The sequence below is a fragment of the Bombina bombina genome, chromosome 2 (genome assembly GCF_027579735.1).
Source record: "Bombina bombina isolate aBomBom1 chromosome 2, aBomBom1.pri, whole genome shotgun sequence".
Classification (NCBI taxonomy): Eukaryota; Metazoa; Chordata; class Amphibia; order Anura; family Bombinatoridae; genus Bombina; species Bombina bombina.
This window is the reverse complement of record NC_069500.1, coordinates 1,276,699,121-1,276,717,481: the sequence shown is the minus strand read 5'-3', so window position 1 is coordinate 1,276,717,481 and position 18,361 is coordinate 1,276,699,121.

Sequence of the window (18,361 nt, the reverse complement as noted above, 5' to 3'; positions counted from 1 at the left end):
GATCTCACTGAGGAATGCTAACAAGCTGAAAAACTCATCCAGAGGACACAGACATATCCTTTATTCAGAACTTTATTTGGTTTTCCTTTTATGATTTTTGTTATCACATTTATTTCACATTTTTCTGCTTGGAACTTTCTTCTATTTGCAAGAATTAACCGTAAATAGCACTCCGGTGACTTCCATAGTGTATTATTACATATGCTGTTAATAGACTTTACAAATTTTAAGGAGTGACTAGAGACCTGCCGTGCACCTCTTTGTTCATCTTATTGTGATCTCATCTCACATTATTTGCCTTAAATTATGGGATGAGAATAACAAGGATTGTCTCAGTGGTAGATATCGTGATTAAAGAGGGCAAACTGTTCTATGCTCTCAATTCAGACAAAAAAAAAAAGACGGAACAAAGCAGAAAACTACGTCTAGCAATTTCCACTTCTATACAGATAATCTTACACATACCTTGTATAGCCCCAGCCAGAGAATACAAATTAGAGAAAAAACAAAACAGATAACCACAGACCCCTTTGGGAGATACAAAATAATACATTTACAAAAGTTACAGTATTTATAGCATGAAGAAATAATGCTCTGAAATGGTTTTGTTGCAGTGAGCAGATATTTTATTTTCCATTTGCACTATTTGTGAGTTTGATTTCTGCACACAATTGACAGCAATGGGTTTAACACTTATAGGCACATACTGCTGATATGTGGTTGATAAAATCTTTCTTGTTTCAAGCTAAAGGGATATAAAAGTAATCTAATATAGTAGAGCATTTTATTATTTCACTGTTACTTCTATATAGCTGGCTTCAATCGCAATCTGTTAAAAAAAAAACATATCTAATAAGTATCAACAGAAAAACGCCATCAAAGGGACAGTCAACTCAAAAATGTTTATTGTTTAAAAATATAGATAATCCCTTTATTACCCATTCCCCAGTTTTGCACAGCCAACATGGTTATATTAATCTATTTTTAACCTCTGTGATTACCTTGTATCTAAGCTCCCTGATCACATGACATTGTATTTATTATCTATTAACTTGCATTTTAGCTGTGTTGTGCAAAACCCACAGGCGTGAGCACAATGTTATCTATATTGCCCACATGAACTAGCAGTCTCCTGTTGTGAAAAGCAAATAAAAAAGCATGTGATAAGAGGCTGTCTATAGTGCCTTAGAAACAGGCAGATATTTAGAGGTAAAGTAAATTAATAAGACAATGTTGGTTGTGCAAAGCTGGGGAATGGGTAGTTAAGGTGTTATCTAACTTTTTAAACAATAACAATTTTAGTGTTGACTGTCCCTTTAAAGTCTATGGGATTTTTTGTGAATAAATAATTGGATACATTTTTTAAAGCAGTTTTCATTTAAACCTACGTTCTAGATTACTGGAGTGCTAACAGTTTTGCGCAAGCGAAAAGGGGTTTATCACAGCTGTTTGCGTACTTCAGGTTTTTTACTTGTATTACAAGTTGAAAGTAAACGCAATTGCTTGAGTGCAATTGAAGTTAACGCGCATCAGGTAAGCGTGACCATAGAGCTCTGGTTAACTGTTTCGCAAAACAAAAAAGTGTCACAAAACACATTACAAACACATAACAAAGTACTGTAACACTCATACTAACACTTAGCTAGATTACGAGTTTTGCATTGAGTCAAATTGCATCGTTATGGCCCATAATGCTTCATTTTCCCTAACACTGCTATTACAAGTCTTGTCGGTATAGGTAGCCTGTCATGCAGCGTCAGTACCGGACTTTTAAAAAAGTTTTTTTCAATGGGACTCCCATAGTGCCGGTATTACGAGTTTGCCTGGTTGGCCAAAAAGTTAGCGTTACACTCTATAACCACAAGATCCGTACCGCCATCTAAAGTCAGTAGTTATGAGTTTTATGTTACAAAGCTGTAGCATAAAACTCATAACTAAAGTGTTAAAAAGTAAACTAACACCCATAAACTACCTATTAACCCCTAAACGGAGGCCCTCCCGCATCGCAAACACTATAATAAAGTTATTAACCCCTAATCTGCCACTCCCGACATTGCCGCCACTAATAACATTTATTAACCTCTATTCCGCTGCTCCCCGACATCGTCACCACTATAATAAACCTATTAACCCCTAAACTGCCGCCCTCCCGCATCGCAAACACTATTTAAATATAATTAACACCTAATCTGCCGTCTGCCCACACCGCCGCTATAATAAACCTATTAACCCCTAAACCACAAGCCCCTAACTTTATAATAAAATTACAATTTCCCTATCTTAAATTAAATTAAAACTCACCTGTCAAATTAAATAAATTAATTGTAACAATTAAACTAAGATAATTATTAAACTACAATTAAACTAACTACCAATTAAATTAAACTAAACTACACATTAAAAAAATCATAACACTACTCTAGGATTGGAACAGCCAATAGGATTTTAGCAGCTCTAATCCTATTGGCTGATTGAAATCTTTCAGCCAATAGGAATGCAAGGGACGTCCTCTTGGATGACGTCACTTGCATTGAAGTTCCAGTTTACGGCGGCGACGTTATGAAGAGGATGCTCCACACCGAATGTCTTCAGGATGGACCCGCTCCGTGCCGGTTGGATGAAGATAGAAGATGCCGTCTGGATGAAGACTTCTTGCCGCCTGGATGAGGACTTCGCCGGCTGGATGAAGATGGAAGAGGCCACCCAGATGAAAACTTCTTGCCGGCTGGATGGATCCTTCAAGCGGGATTTCAAGAACTGTAATTGGATCGTCGGGGCTTAGTGTTTTTGGGTGGGTTTTAATTTTAGTTTAGGGCCTGGGCATGTAAAAGAGATAAATGGGGGGGTTCGTTGTGAGGGTGGTGGGTTTTACTGTTGGGGGGGTGTTTGTATATATTTTTTACAGGTAAAAGAGCTGATATCTTTGGGGCAATGCCCCACAAAAGGTCCTTTTAAGGGCCATTGGTAGTTTATTGTAGGCTAGGGTTTTGTTTTATTTTAGGGGGCTTTTTTATTTTTATAGGGTTATTAGATTAGGTGTAATTCTTTTTTATTTTTGATAATTTGTTTCTTAATTTTTGTAATTTAGTGTTTGTTTTTTTATGTAATTTAGTTATTTTTAGTAATTTTAGTGTTTATTTTTCTTATAATGTTAGGTTTTAGTGATCTAATGGTGGTAGTGACCAAGCGCTAAGGTGTGTACCTCTAGCTGTGCTCAAAAGGCTTCCAAACTGGCCATAAGAGGGCGTGCAGGAAACGAGCAGCATCACACACTCTGAACCAGATTCAGCAAGAAAGGTGAGTAAAATGGCTGCCAGCAGCACATGGCAAATAAGGTGACCATGTGTCCCGTATTGCCTAGGACAGTCCCGCATTTTAAAGGTCTGTCCCGGTTCCCAGGTGCCTCCATTCATTGTCCTGGACTGACTGACTGCTGAAACTGACAGCACACTGACAGCACTGACAGCCACGTGGATTGACTCACTCTCACTGGTCTTAGTTAGTCTCTAGGGCAGCTTGTTGCCAGCTTCCCGCAGTGCAGATAGATAGTAAGTTGAGAGTGTTGAGACTCCTCCTAGACTCCAGACAACATCATCCCAGGGGGCAGGGGGCCAGACTGCAGACCAGAGGCGCCGGATATGAATTTATTTCAATATATGCAAGATTTCCCTGGCCAGCCCACCCGCCCCCCTCTGGGTTGCTGTCTAGGAGTAGTCTAGTCTACTCTAGCTCTAGCCTCTACACTCTATATAATGTGATACCGCAGGCTGCCTGCGTGGACTACTACTGATGACCTGGCCCGTGGAGGACGTTAGTGGAGTCGAGACCGGTGGAGAGACACAAGAGTGACTGCTGTTGCTGAGTGACTGTGCCGCAGCCGTTGTCAGAACTCCGTTGGACTGGAGCCAAGCATTAGGTAAGTTAAGTAACGCCATGATCAGCGGTCATGCTCATGCAGGCAAAATTTACAGCTTTGCACTCGCTCCAATGACAACATTTCCTCCTAAGGTAAATCAAACGGTTCTCTCCAACCGAGAACCGTTTGATTTACCTTAGGAGAAAATGTTCTCATTGTTTGTAAAAGGGGAAGTGCTGAAGGGACTGCTGGCTAATACTTCTGTAAAGTTCTGCTTCAAGGGTCTATATACACAGAAGCGAGGATCATTGTGAAAGAAAAAAAATGTCTATTTTGACTATGTTCTAACAGTTTATACGGTACACAAACTGTATACATTCTTACAATTCTGCAAACATGTAAAGTGTAAAAAGTGAAAGTTTGTTTTTTTAACTGTAAGTTTTCTTTACATATAATTAGCATACTATTGTTTTTACATTATATGTAACATTTCCTCTTTACATTCATACTTCCATTATATCTGTGCTGAATGTGTATCTTTTAACTTTGTTTCCAGCACACACAGTAACACAGTAATTCTTTTAAACAGAAACAGCGTATTTAACAACATATTTTTGTTTTTAAGTATTGGTTACATAATTTTATGGATTTTAATTATTTACTGAGTCTGTATAAGTGCCATTTTTATAATTGTACATTTTTTTTTCAAACAATAAATATAATCTCAGTTAACACAATACATCACTGCCACTTTGAACATAACATTTGTTGCCTGCTTTACTGGTGAGTCTCACCAACACAGACGCCATGGACTAGTCCACATCACGCAGAACAACTTTCACACGCACGCAGATTTCCAGACGACCACTCTAGCTTTAATAAGGGCACCCTGTACATTGACACACATTTTTTATTTATTTTTTAGTTCAATACGAAATTTTGAGACAATTTATTTTTAATTTTTAAAAGTAGCTATTTTGCCAGTGTATGCTCTGCCATTGATTACGTATATATTAGCAACACCCACACTTGTACTGACATATCGCCAATGATCCGCAAATGTTTTATGTTGGTAAATTATTCATAAAACTTCAAAATAATATTCTAGATTAGTATAGCTCTGTTTTTTTACTTCTGATGAGAATAAAGTATATATAGAAATATTTTATTTTACCCTATTTATTATACACAATTACTTGCCAATCTAGACACATATATCACATCATCACTAAGTTTTTTAGTTTGGTACTATATTTTAAATACATTATTAGTGCTTCTAGCAGCATTACCATTTTCTATAACTATTTGAATTAAATTAAAAATACTTTATGTTAATAAATTATTCAACTGATATTTTAGTTTTTTTTATTTAAATAGTGTTTTTAAATTCAGATTTGCCATCTATGAAACATATCTAATAGTGCCATAATTAAAGTCAAAATTAAACTCACGATAGAGCATGCAATTTTAAACAACTTTCCAATTTAGTTCGGTTATCAAATCCATTACAGCTAATTAATTTTTCTTCTTTTCTCGGTATCTTTATTTGAATGTAAGCTTAGGAGCTGGCCCATTTTTGGTTTAGGATAGCGCTTGCTGATTGGTGGCTACATTCAGGTGCTGAACCAAAACTGGGCACGCTACTAAGCTTGCATTTCTGCTTTTTCAAATAAAAATACCAAGAGAACAAAGAAAATTTGATAATAGGAGTACATTAGAGAATTGCTTAAAATTGCATGCTCTATCTGAATCATGAAAGTTTAATTTTGACTAAACTATCCTTTTAATTGTTCTCAGTTGATTTCAATTATGATTAGAAGTAGATCGGTTTTGGACATGTTTATTTTTAGGTGGTGAGAGGTCATCCAGGAGGAAATGCCAGATAAGCAGTCGCTGATGTGAGAATTGACAGAAGGAGAGAGTGCAGGGTTGGAAAGGTAGATCTGGGTATCATCAGCATAGAGGTGATAGTTGAAGCCATAGCTGTTAATGAGTTTACCCAGTGAAGAAGTTAAATAGAGAAGAGAAGAGGACCCAGGACAGAGCCTTGAGGTACTTCAACAGACAGAGGCAATGGAGAGGAGGAGTCACCAGCAGTATTAAGAAGTTGCTACTTCAAACGGACATCACAGTTCACAGTGGTCCTGGTTTACTATAGGCCATATATTTATTGTACCACCGGTCAATAACAAGCATTTGATGATGGTTTTCTGTGTATGTCTGTCTGTACTATTTACCTGTATAAATTCTCAGCATGCCTGATTCCCAAAATGTCCTGACTGTTTGCAACACCTTACATCAAAGGTACTAATGTTGACCGTGCACCATCCTTTTTTAACCTCAGTATATAGCTCTTTTGTCCTTTACAGGGAGTGCAGAATTATTAGGCAAGTTGTATTTTTGAGGATTAATTTTATTATTGAACAACAACCATGTTCTCAATGAACCCAAAAAACTAATTAATATCAAAGCTGAACAGTTTTGGAAGTAGTTTTTAGTTTGTTTTTAGTTATAGCTATTTTAGGGGGATATCTGTGTGTGCAGGTGACTATTACTGTGCGTAATTATTAGGCAACTTAACAAAAAACAAATATAGACCCATTTCAATTATTTATTTTTACCAGTGAAACCAATATAACATCTCAACATTCACAAATATACATTTCTGACATTCAAAAACAAAACAAAAACAAATCAGTGACCAATATAGCCACCTTTCTTTGCAAGGACACTCAAAAGCCTGCCATCCATAGATTCTGTCAGTGTTTTGATCTGTTCACCATCAACATTGTGTGCAGCAGCAACCACAGCCTCCCAGACACTGTTCAGAGAGGTGTACTGTTTTCCCTCCTTGTAAATCTCACATTTGATGATGGACCACAGGTTCTCAATGGGCTTCAGATCAGGTGAACAAGGAGGCCATGTCATTAGATTTTCTTCTTTTATACCCTTTCTTGCCAGCCACGCTGTGGAGTACTTGGACGCGTGTGATGGAGCATTGTCCTGCATGAAAATCATGTTTTTCTTGAAGGATGCAGACTTCTTCCTGTACCACTGCTTGAAGAAGGTGTCTTCCAGAGACTGGCAGTAGGACTGGGAGTTGAGCTTGACTCCATCCTCAACCCGAAAAGGCCCTACAAGCTCATCTTTGATGATACCAGCCCAAACCAGTACTCCACCTCCACCTTGCTGGCGTCTGAGTCGGACTGGAGCTCTCTGTCCCTTACCAATCCAGTCACGGGCCCATCCATCTGGCCCATCAAGACTCACTCTCATTTCATCAGTCCATAAAACCTTAGAAAAATCAGTCTTGAGATATTTCTTGGCCCAGTCTTGACGTTTCAGCTTGTGTGTCTTGTTCAGTGGTGGTCGTCTTTCAGCCTTTCTTACCTTGGCCATGTCTCTGAGTATTGCACACCTTGTGCTTTTGGGCACTCCAGTGATGTTGCAGCTCTGAAATATGGCCAAACTGGTGGCAAGTGGCATCTTGGCAGCTGCACGCTTGACTTTTCTCAGTTCATGGGCAGTTATTTTGCGCCTTGGTTTTTCCACACGCTTCTTGTGACCCTGTTGACTATTTTGAATGAAACGCTTGATTGTTCGATGATCACGCTTCAGAAGCTTTGCAATTTTAAGAGTGCTGCATCCCTCTGCAAGATATCTCACTATTTTTGACTTTTCTGAGCCTGTCAAGACCTTCTTTTGACCCATTTTGCCAAAGGAAAGGAAGTTGCCTAATAATTATGCACACCTGATATAGGGTGTTGATGTCATTAGACCACACCCCTTCTCATTACAGAGATGCACATCACCTAATATGCTTAATTGGTAGTAGGCTTTCGAGCCTATACAGCTTGGAGTAAGACAACATGCATAAAGAGGATGATGTAGTCAAAATACTCATTTGCCTAATAATTCTGCACTCCCTGTATACTACATACACTAACACTAGCTGCTTTCCATATTCTATTCCTGCCAGGCTCTCCGGCTTTATCACATAACTGATACCCCTGTGCCTGGCACTTGCTGTCATTGTGCCATTGTATTGCAGCTGCCATTGACAACTACATGTCAGCAAGACACAAGCCTGTTAAACATACTTGTAAGGAGTAAATAGTCAGCTTATTCCCTCCATATACAGTAAGAAAGTATAGAAGTAACATTTATATGAGTAAATTGAGATCATAATATGCTGTAACCTTTTTTTTATTTTATTTCCTTATTGCAAGTTTGGCATGTTGCTTTAACAAAATGTTAATATTTAGGTAACTAGAAAATAATAAGGTATTGTAGTGTACAACTGTAGTCCAAAAACTCATAGGCACCTAATAACCAAAAATATGACTGTTTGTTTAGACTGCTTAGCCATTTCCACCCCAAGTGCTGAGCTATTTTGCCGTTTTTAGATGTTGCTTATATTTAGGCACTACTGTAAGTCATTGCCTGGATTTTTACTTTGCTGTTCCTTATAATATTGAACCCATAAAGTGCGCATAACGACGTGATTATCATCCGCAGTAAATACAATGTGCAGGTGACGACCATGTGTCGTCATGCTCACTTAAGGGGTTAACTATTATAAGGAACATGAAAGTAAAAATTAAATTTATAGTAAATGTTAACAGTTTGTATTAAACATGAATTAAATGTAAATCATTCTTTTAAAATATATATTTTCTTACCTGTTACTGCTCATTAGCATGCTCCTAGTAAACAGTGAAACATAATCAATGAGTACAACAGTGTCAGTCTGCCGAATTGCCACTGTGTCAGTCTGAGTACCAATGTTATATACATGTGAACGCTCCTAAGCTCCTATAATCCTATCTCGGTTTATTCTTTAACAAAGGATACAAAGAAAACAAAGCAAATTTGATAATAGAAGTAGGCTGTAAAGTTATTTGAAATGACATACTCTATGTTACTCACTGAAGATTAATTTTGACATTATTGTCCCTTTTATAAAGAATTTTAGCTGTTCATTTATATATATATATATATATATATATATATATATATATATATATATATAAAACATCTGCGATTGGAATCGTGCGATTGGTGCTAATATGGATGGCAGCGGGGATGATATATATATATAACATCTGCGATCGGAATCGTGCGATTGGTGCTAATATGGATAGCAGCGGGGATGAACAAGGGCCTTCGACTTCTGGAGCAGCAAAATCAAAGAAGATAAAGCGAATGTGCCATTTCTGAGACTCATGGAAAACAACATACACATGCATTACAACAGTGGCTAGTAACTATCATAGAGCATATTGTACTCTGTGTAGGCGGGAGTTTGGAATTGGTCATGGTGGTGAAGGTGACATCAAAATTTACATATCTAGTGAAGGTCACAAAAATGCTGATCGGGCTTCAAAACAAAGTGGAATGCTTTCCAAATTCATGATTCCCTCTAAGGATATGGCAATGCAAGAAGAAATAAAAGCAGCTGAAATATCAATGGTTTACCATTCTGTGTGCCACAGTCATTCATATAGATCTTTGGACTGCACCATGAAACTTCTTCCTGTTATATTTCAGGATTCTGCTAAAGCCACTAAGATGTCATGTGGTCGAACCAAAGCTGAAGCCATTGTGACAAACGTGCTGGCTCCTTACAGTGTGGAAGCGGTAGTTAACGATTTGAAAAACAGTTATGCTTATTTTAGTGTTGCATCAGATGCATGTAACCATGGACACACTAAACTTTTCCCCTGCGTTACTTTAAGCCTTCCAAAGGAGTGGTAACAAGTTTGTTGGATTTTTATGAAGGTGATGAAAGTGCTGCTTCAATTACAGAACAAATTTTAAATGTGCTTAAAACAAATGGCCTATCTGTGGATATGATGTCTGCATATTCTGCTGACAATGCAAGTGTGAACTTTGGTAAGCATAACGGTGTGTACCAGAAGCTTCATGCTGTAAATGATCGGATATTGCCAGCTAGCTGCCCAGCTCACATACTCCATAATACAGCTAAAAAGGCTTCAGATGTTTTAAATTTTGACGTGGAAAGTCTAATTTTAAAATTATATAATTATTTTTCAATATCAGCCAAGAGAGTTGCCACACTGAAAGAAATGTTTGACTTTGTTGACCTTGAGTGGTCAGAACTTCTTTGCCATGTACCAACAAGATGGCTGTCTTTTTATCCAGCAATTGATAGAGTTTTAAAAAATTGGCCAGCTGTAAAAGCTTACTTCCAAAGCATTGGTGAGGATGAAACACTTAAAGTTATATGGCAATTTATTGTGGATGAAGACAGTGAGACAACAGAACAGGACCCGCCATCAGTTCCTGAGTTATATCTCCAGTTTTTACACAACTGTTTGCCTATTTTTCAGACAGCCATATTAAAACTGGAGCGTAATGACTTGATTGCAGTTGAGTTTTATGAGATCATGACAACAGTGAAAGGCAAACTAATCCAAAGACAGACAGACCATTTTTTTAGATACCTTGTTGGGAAATCTTTAAAAAAAACTACCTAATCTGCAAGCAAGAAAAATAGAATTAGAATTCCTAAACTTTCATGAAAAAGATGTTCAGTATTTAGAACAGTGGTTTGATTTTTCACAAAAAACTATTTATCTAAAATTCAGTGCTTAAACTTGAAGGAGAACCTTACATTTGATAACCTGGTGGCAGCAGTTGAAGCTTGAAATTTAGACTCTCTTTCAATAGATGACCTTTATGAGGAATATGCTTGTGTTTGTCCACAATTTGCAACGATTTTTAACAGTACTGAAGCGGATGATGATCTCAACATGGATGTTAAATGGTCAACAATATTCATGAAAGCTGGACCTGAGAAACTTCCAAACCTTTTGAAAGTGGTTGCATTTGTCATCAGCATTCCATGCTCAAATGCAGCAGTTGAAAGAGTCTTCTGCATGATGGGATTGTGCTGGTCTGACACAATAAATAGATGTAGAATTGAGCTAATAAAATCGGAACTTTAGGTGAAAATCAATTTTGACATGGGTTGTAATTCTTTTTATAGCTTCGTTAAACAAAATAAAGAACTCCTTCAATGTGCAAAAAGTGACAAGAAATACACATTTAGACATCAGTGTTGAAAACCAGGTACTAAGCTCGTGTAATGTGGTCTAATATGGAAGGATTTGAGTACAGTGAGAAAACCATGAAAAATTCTGTTACTTTATTGCAACTTGTTTTGTCGTCTTTTTTCTATTTCTTAAGAGATGTCTAACACATTAAGGCCTAGATTTGGAGTTCGGCGGTAGCCGTCAAAACCAGCGTTAGAGGCTCCTAACGCTGGTTTTGGCCGCCCGCTGGTATTTGGAGTCAGTGATTAAAGGGTCTAACGCTCACTTTTCAGCCGCGACTTTTCCATACCGCAGATCCCCCTACGCCATTTGCGTAGCCTATATTTTCAATGGGATCTTTCTAACGCTGGTATTTAGAGTCGTTTCTGAAGTGAGCGTTAGAGCTCTAACGACAAGATTCCAGCCGCCTGAAAATAGCAGGAGTTAAGAGCTTTCTGGCTAACGCCGGTTTATAAAGCTCTTAACTACTGTACCCTAAAGTACACTAACACCCATAAACTACCTATGTACCCCTAAACCGAGGTCCCCCCACACCGCCGCCACTCGATTAAAATTTTTAACCCCTAATCTGCCGACCGCCACCTACGTTATACTTATGTACCCCTAATCTGCTGCCCCTAACCCCGCCGACCCCTGTATTACATTTATTAACCCCCAACTTGCCCCCCACAATGTCGCCGCCAGCTACTTAAAATAATTAACCCCTAATCTTCCGACCGCAAATCGCCGCCACCTAAGTTATCCCTATGTACCCCTAATCTGCTGCCCTAACATCGCCGACCCCTATATTATATTTATTAACCCCTAATCTGCCCCCCTCAACGTCGCCGACACCTGCCTACACTTATTAACCCCTAATCTGCTGAGCGGACCTGAGCGCTACTATAATAAAGTTATTAACCCCTAATCCGCCTCACTAACCCTATCATAAATAGTATTAACCCCTAATCTGCCCTCCCTAACATCGCCGACACCTAACTTCAATTATTAACCCCTAATCTGCCGACCGGAGCTCACCACTATTCTAATAAATGTATTAACCCCTAAAGCTAAGTCTAACCCTAACACTAACACCCCCCTAAGTTAAATATAATTTTTATCTAACGAAATAAATTAACTCTTATTAAATAAATTATTCCTATTTAAAGCTAAATACTTACCTGTAAAATAAATCATAATATAGCTACAATATAAATTATAATTATATTATAGCTATTTTAGGATTAATATTTATTTTACAGGCAACTTTGTTATTATTTTAACCAGGTAAAATAGCTATTAAATAGTTAAGAACTATTTAATCGTTACCTAGTTAAAATAATAACAAATTTACCTGTAAAATAAATCCTAACCTAAGATATAATTAAACCTAACACTACCCTATCAATAAAATAATTAAATAAACTACCTACAATTACCTACAATTAACCTAACACTACACTATCAATAAATTAATTAAACACAATTCCTACAAATAAATACAATTAAATAAACTAGCTAAAGTACAAAAAATAAAAAAGAACTAAGTTACAGAAAATAAAAAAATATTTACAAACATAAGAAAAATATTACAACAATTTTAAACTAATTACACCTACTCTAAGCCCCCTAATAAAATAACAAAGCCCCCCAAAATAAAAAATTCCCTACCCTATTCTAAATTAAAAAAGTTACAAGCTCTTTTACCTTACCAGCCCTGAACAGGGCCCTTTGCGGGGCATGCCCCAAGAATTTCAGCTCTTTTGCCTGTAAAAAAAACCATACAATACCCCCCCCCCCAACATTACAACCCACCACCCACATACCCCTAATCTAACCCAAACCCCCTTTAAATAAACCTAACACTAAGCCCCTGAAGATCTTCCTACCTTGTCTTCACCATCCAGGTATCACCGATCCGTCCTGGCTCCAAGATCTTCATCCAACCCAAGCGGGGGTTGGCGATCCATAATCCGGTCCAGAAGAGGCTCCAAAGTCTTCCTCCTATCCGGCAAGAAGAGGACATCCGGACCGGCAAACATCTTCTCCAAGCAGCATCTTCGATCTTCTTCCATCCGGAGCGAAGCGGCAGGATCCTGAAGACCTCCAGCGCGGAACATCCATCCGGACCGACGACTGAACGACGAATGACTGTTCCTTTAAGGGACGTCATCCAAGATGGCGTCCCTCGAATTCCGATTGGCTGATAGGATTCTATCAGCCAATCGGAATTAAGGTAGGAATTTTCTGATTGGCTGATGGAATCAGCCAATCAGAATCTAGTTCAATCCGATTGGCCGATCCAATCAGCCAATCAGATTGAGCTCGCATTCTATTGGCTGATCGGAACAGCCAATAGAATGCAAGCTCAATCTGATTGGCTGATTGGATCAGCCAATCGGATTGAACTTGATTCTGATTGGCTGATTCCATCAGCCAATCAGAAAATTCCTACCTTAATTCCGATTGGCTGATAGAATCCTATCAGCCAATCGGAATTCGAGGGACGCCATCTTGGATGACGTCCCTTAAAGGAACAGTCATTCGTCGTTCAGTCGTCGGTCCGGATGGATGTTCCGCGCTGGAGGTCTTCAGGATCCTGCCGCTTCGCTCCGGATGGAAGAAGATCGAAGATGCCGCTTGGAGAAGATGTTTGCCGGTCCGGATGTCCTCTTCTTGCCGGATAGGAGGAAGACTTTGGAGCCTCTTCTGGACCGGATTATGGATCGCCAACCCCCGCTTGGGTTGGATGAAGATCTTGGAGCCAGGACGGATCGGTGATACCTGGATGGTGAAGACAAGGTAGGAAGATCTTCAGGGGCTTAGTGTTAGGTTTATTTAAGGGGGGTTTGGGTTAGATTAGGGGTATTTGGGTGGTGGGTTGTAATGTTGGGGGGGGGTATTGTATGTTTTTTTTTACAGGCAAAAGAGCTGAAATTCTTGGGGCATGCCCCGCAAAGGGCCCTGTTCAGGGCTGGTAAGGTAAAAGAGCTTGTAATTTTTTAAATTTAGAATAGGGTAGGGAATTTTTTATTTTGGGGGGCTTTGTTATTTTATTAGGGGGCTTAGAGTAGGTGTAATTAGTTTAAAATTGTTGTAATATTTTTCTTATGTTTGTAAATATTTTTTTATTTTCTGTAACTTAGTTCTTTTTTATTTTTTGTACTTTAGCTAGTTTATTCAATTGTATTTATTTGTAGGAATTGTGTTTAATTAATTTATTGATAGTGTAGTGTTAGGTTAATTGTAGGTAATTGTAGGTAGTTTATTTAATTATTTTATTGATAGGGTAGTGTTAGGTTTAATTATAACTTAGGTTAGGATTTATTTTACAGGTAAATTTGTTATTATTTTAACTAGGTAACTATTAAATAGTTCTTAACTATTTAATAGCTATTGTACCTGGTTAAAATAATTACAAAGTTGCCTGTAAAATAAATATTAATCCTAAAATAGCTATAATATAATTATAATTTATATTGTAGCTATATTAGGATTTATTTTACAGGTAAGTATTTAGCTTTAAATAGGAATAAGTTATTTAATAAGAGTTAATTTATTTCGTTAGATAAATATTATATTTAACTTAGGGGGGTGTTAGTGTTAGGGTTAGACTTAGCTTTAGGGGTTAATCCATTTATTAGAATAGCGGTGAGCTCCGATCGGAAGATTAGGGGTTAATAATTGAAGTTAGGTGTCGGCGATGTTAGGGAGGGCAGATTAGGGGTTAATACTATTTATGATAGGGTTAGTGAGGCGGATTAGGGGTTAATAACTTTATTATAGTAGCGCTCAGGTCCGCTCGGCAGATTAGGGGTTAATAAGTGTAGGCAGGTGTCGGCGACGTTGAGGGGGGCAGGTTAGGGGTTAATAAATATAATATAGGGGTCGACGGTGTTAGGGGTAGCAGATTAGGGGTACATAGGGATAACGTAGGTGGCGGCGGTTTACGGAGCGGCAGATTAGGGGTTTAAAAAAATATGCAGGGGTCAGCGATAGCGGGGGCGGCAGATTAGGGGTTAATAAGTGTAAGGCTAGGGGTGTTTAGACTCGGGGTACATGTTAGAGTGTTAGGTGCAGACGTAGGAAGTGTTTCCCCATAGCAAACAATGGGGCTGCGTTAGGAGCTGAACGCTGCTTTTTTGCAGGTGTTAGGTTTTTTTTCAGCTCAAACAGCCCCATTGTTTCCTATGGGGGAATCGTGCACGAGCACGTTTTTGAGGCCGGCCGCGTCCGTAAGCAACTCTGGTATCGAGAGTTGCATTTGCGGTAAAAATGCTCTACGCTCCTTTTTTTGGAGCCTAACGCAGCATTTGTTTGAACTCTCGATACCAGAGTTAATTTTATGGTGCGGCCAGAAAAAAGCCCGCGGAGCGTTAACAGCCCTTTTACCGCCGAACTCCAAATCTAGGCCTAAGTATGATATGTTTAGGTAGACACTACCTAGAATCTTAGCGGCGGCAATCACAAATAATAAAAACTGCACAGGCAGAAATATGTTTATAGCACTAGAGCATAGATTCGATACAGTGCGCTCATGAAAATAACTATCCCTGATGGGATGGATGGGTAATGTACAAAGTATGCCACAGCTGACTTAGTTAAAGCACATTGTGTAAACCTGTCTAAAGTGGTGACCATTTTTTTCCCCTTTCAACATTTGGCACAAAATTAAAAAGGTATCAAAATCACCTTTTTTTTTTGGGGGGGGGGTTGTGGTCCAGAGGGGGGGCGGCCCAGGGGGGGGGGGGGGGTTGTGGTCCAGGGGGTGGGGGGCTTTCCAGGGGGGGGGGGCTGGGGGGGCATCCCTGAATGACAGTTTGGATATGTGGTCACCCTAATTGCAAACAAAGCAGGGAAAACCCCTGACAGCTACACCTTGATAAAAAGAACACCCAGAATGGAACCAAGTGCTGCAACAAAGCTCTCTGCAAACAATGTCAACACATTTGCGAAAGCAGCACAGCTAATCACAAGAGTAAATCCTATAACATTAAAGGGGCATATTCATGTATATCTGCAAATGTGGTATACATGATACATTGCACTGCATGTGAAGTGGGATGTTATATTGGAGAAACAAGCCAAAAACTGCACCTTCGAATTAACTTACACAGACACTCAATCAAAAACCACTGTGAAACAAAATACTGTACCCCTGTTGGTCACCATTTCACCCAACCTGACCACTCCATCCAAAACCTCAACATCAAGATTCTCAGAGGCAACTTCAAAAACACCATGGAAAGAAAAACCTTTGAAATGAAAATGATAATGCACTTCAACTTGCTAAATTCTGCACTAAATTTGGACTCTGGTTTCTTAACCCATTATAAAAACATGTTGTAATGTACTTTCATATAATGTAGTCAATTACATTGTATATTCCACACTCTCTATGCATAAGGTACCCAGGTAAGCCTATGTCCATACTTTTGTCATTATCATTATTCCCCTTTTTTTTCTTTCTTTTCTTTCTCCTTTTTATCCTTCATATTTATTCTGTGTTGATATATAACTTTATGTCAGTATATGCTTTGTGTATAACCATATATTTTCCCTGCCTGTTATCTTTTACTGACACTATCTGCCTGTCTCCTAAGCCCCCATCATGATTTTTATGACACCCCCTCCTCCCCCTGCATTCAGACCTCTGTAACACTTTGTAGCCTGTTTTAAGATATAATCTGTAAATTCCATCAAATTGGTCAGTATTGCTTTAGACTTGATAAAGGAAGGAACTCTTCTGAAAGCTTGTCGTCTTATAAATGTATAGTTAGTCCAATAAAAAAGTATCATTGCTCAATGCAATACTCTTGCTATTTTGATATAACAAGGCAGGAGTGACAACAGAGCATGCAGAGACAATGTCTCTAAGAGATGAAGAGGCTGAACAGATTTTATTTTCTGAATCATTCAGTGATGCTATAGGATCTAACCGTCCTGTAGATATACATAATGAGCTGATACAGTTAAGAAAGAAGGAAATTGAGTTAGATTTGCATTGTATAGCTCTTTCTGAATATCATAGAATTAAGAGAATTCCAAGGGGTTTACGTATTAAAAATACACCCACAATTGGCAGAAATAATCCTGAATTCTGCCGCAATTGGTACGCTATTTTAATCAAATGTTCACTTGATTTTATGCTTATTGTGATTAAAGAGGTGGGGAGAGAATTGATTGTTATCAGAGAGAGAATAGCCTCTTTTGAGATTGGCAATTTGAATATTTTGAAGGAGGATAAGTATACTGACTTGCTGGAATAAATCTCTGCTCAGGTAAACACCTTTAGAGAGGAATTGAAAACTTTTTAAAAAAATAAATTCTCTAAGGTTAACCTTGATTTCACAGAACATAGAGTATACAGGTGGTTGTCAGGTCAAATGGCGAGTAATTTCAGATGGAGAAGGGGAGGTGGTAGAGGCAGAGGTGTAAGGAATTATAATCAATACAGCAGTAGCAGCAGTGAGGAGGAGCCTAGTATGAGCAACACAACTAGGGAACAGATTTTTCAAAGTGGTGCAGGAGAAAACATAGTAGGTCAACCAGAAGGGGCGGCAGCAAACAGAAGACTAAGAACAGCCAACAGAAGGGGGAACAAAGGGTAGTATACAATTTAAGTAGGCATATGTTAACCAAAGCTGAGGAGTCCTTATTGGCTAAAGGACTTAGCTTTGTTCCAGCCTATAAACCTAGTGCCTTAGAGATAGATATTGAATTATATAAAATGCAGAGGTTAATTAGTATCAAAGAAAAATGTGGGCATCCCTCACATAATTTAAGTCCTAAGTTTAAGTTAAAAAGTACTATGGATTTCAGCAGTACTAACCCCAGTGTTGTTACATTTGGCAGATTGGTTAAACAGAGTGCTAAAGATTTTGATAAAAGATGTTATTTGAATTTAAGTAAAGATGAAGCCAAGGCCCTCCGTGACCTACAGAATAATACTGAGATTGTAATTAGGGGGCAGACAAGGGAGGAGGGATTGTGGTTCTTGATTATGACAAATATAGGAATGAGGTGTTATCACAATTACAGGATGTAAATGTTTATGAGAAACTGTTGGTTGCAATAGTTTGATTTTAGGGGAATCATTTGGACACCCACGTACTGGGAAGATGATGCACTTAAAGCACAGGTTAACTTGTTCATCTTAAATGGTTGTATATATAATTAAGTGCCCATGTTGGTTAATGTATGTTGGTAAAACGGAGCGCCCCCTAAAGGACAGAATTGCAAATCATAAATCTACAATCAGACAGGCCTTAAAAAATAAAAAGTGACCACCCGGTTGCCTTACATTTTTTGGAAGCTAACCATGGTGTGGCTGACCTGAGGTGTATGCCCATAGATCAGATTAAAGGCAATTCAAGAGGGGGCGACACAAAAAAACAGTAGGGAGGTGGAGTGGATATATTGCCTACAAACAATGGACCCATGGGGG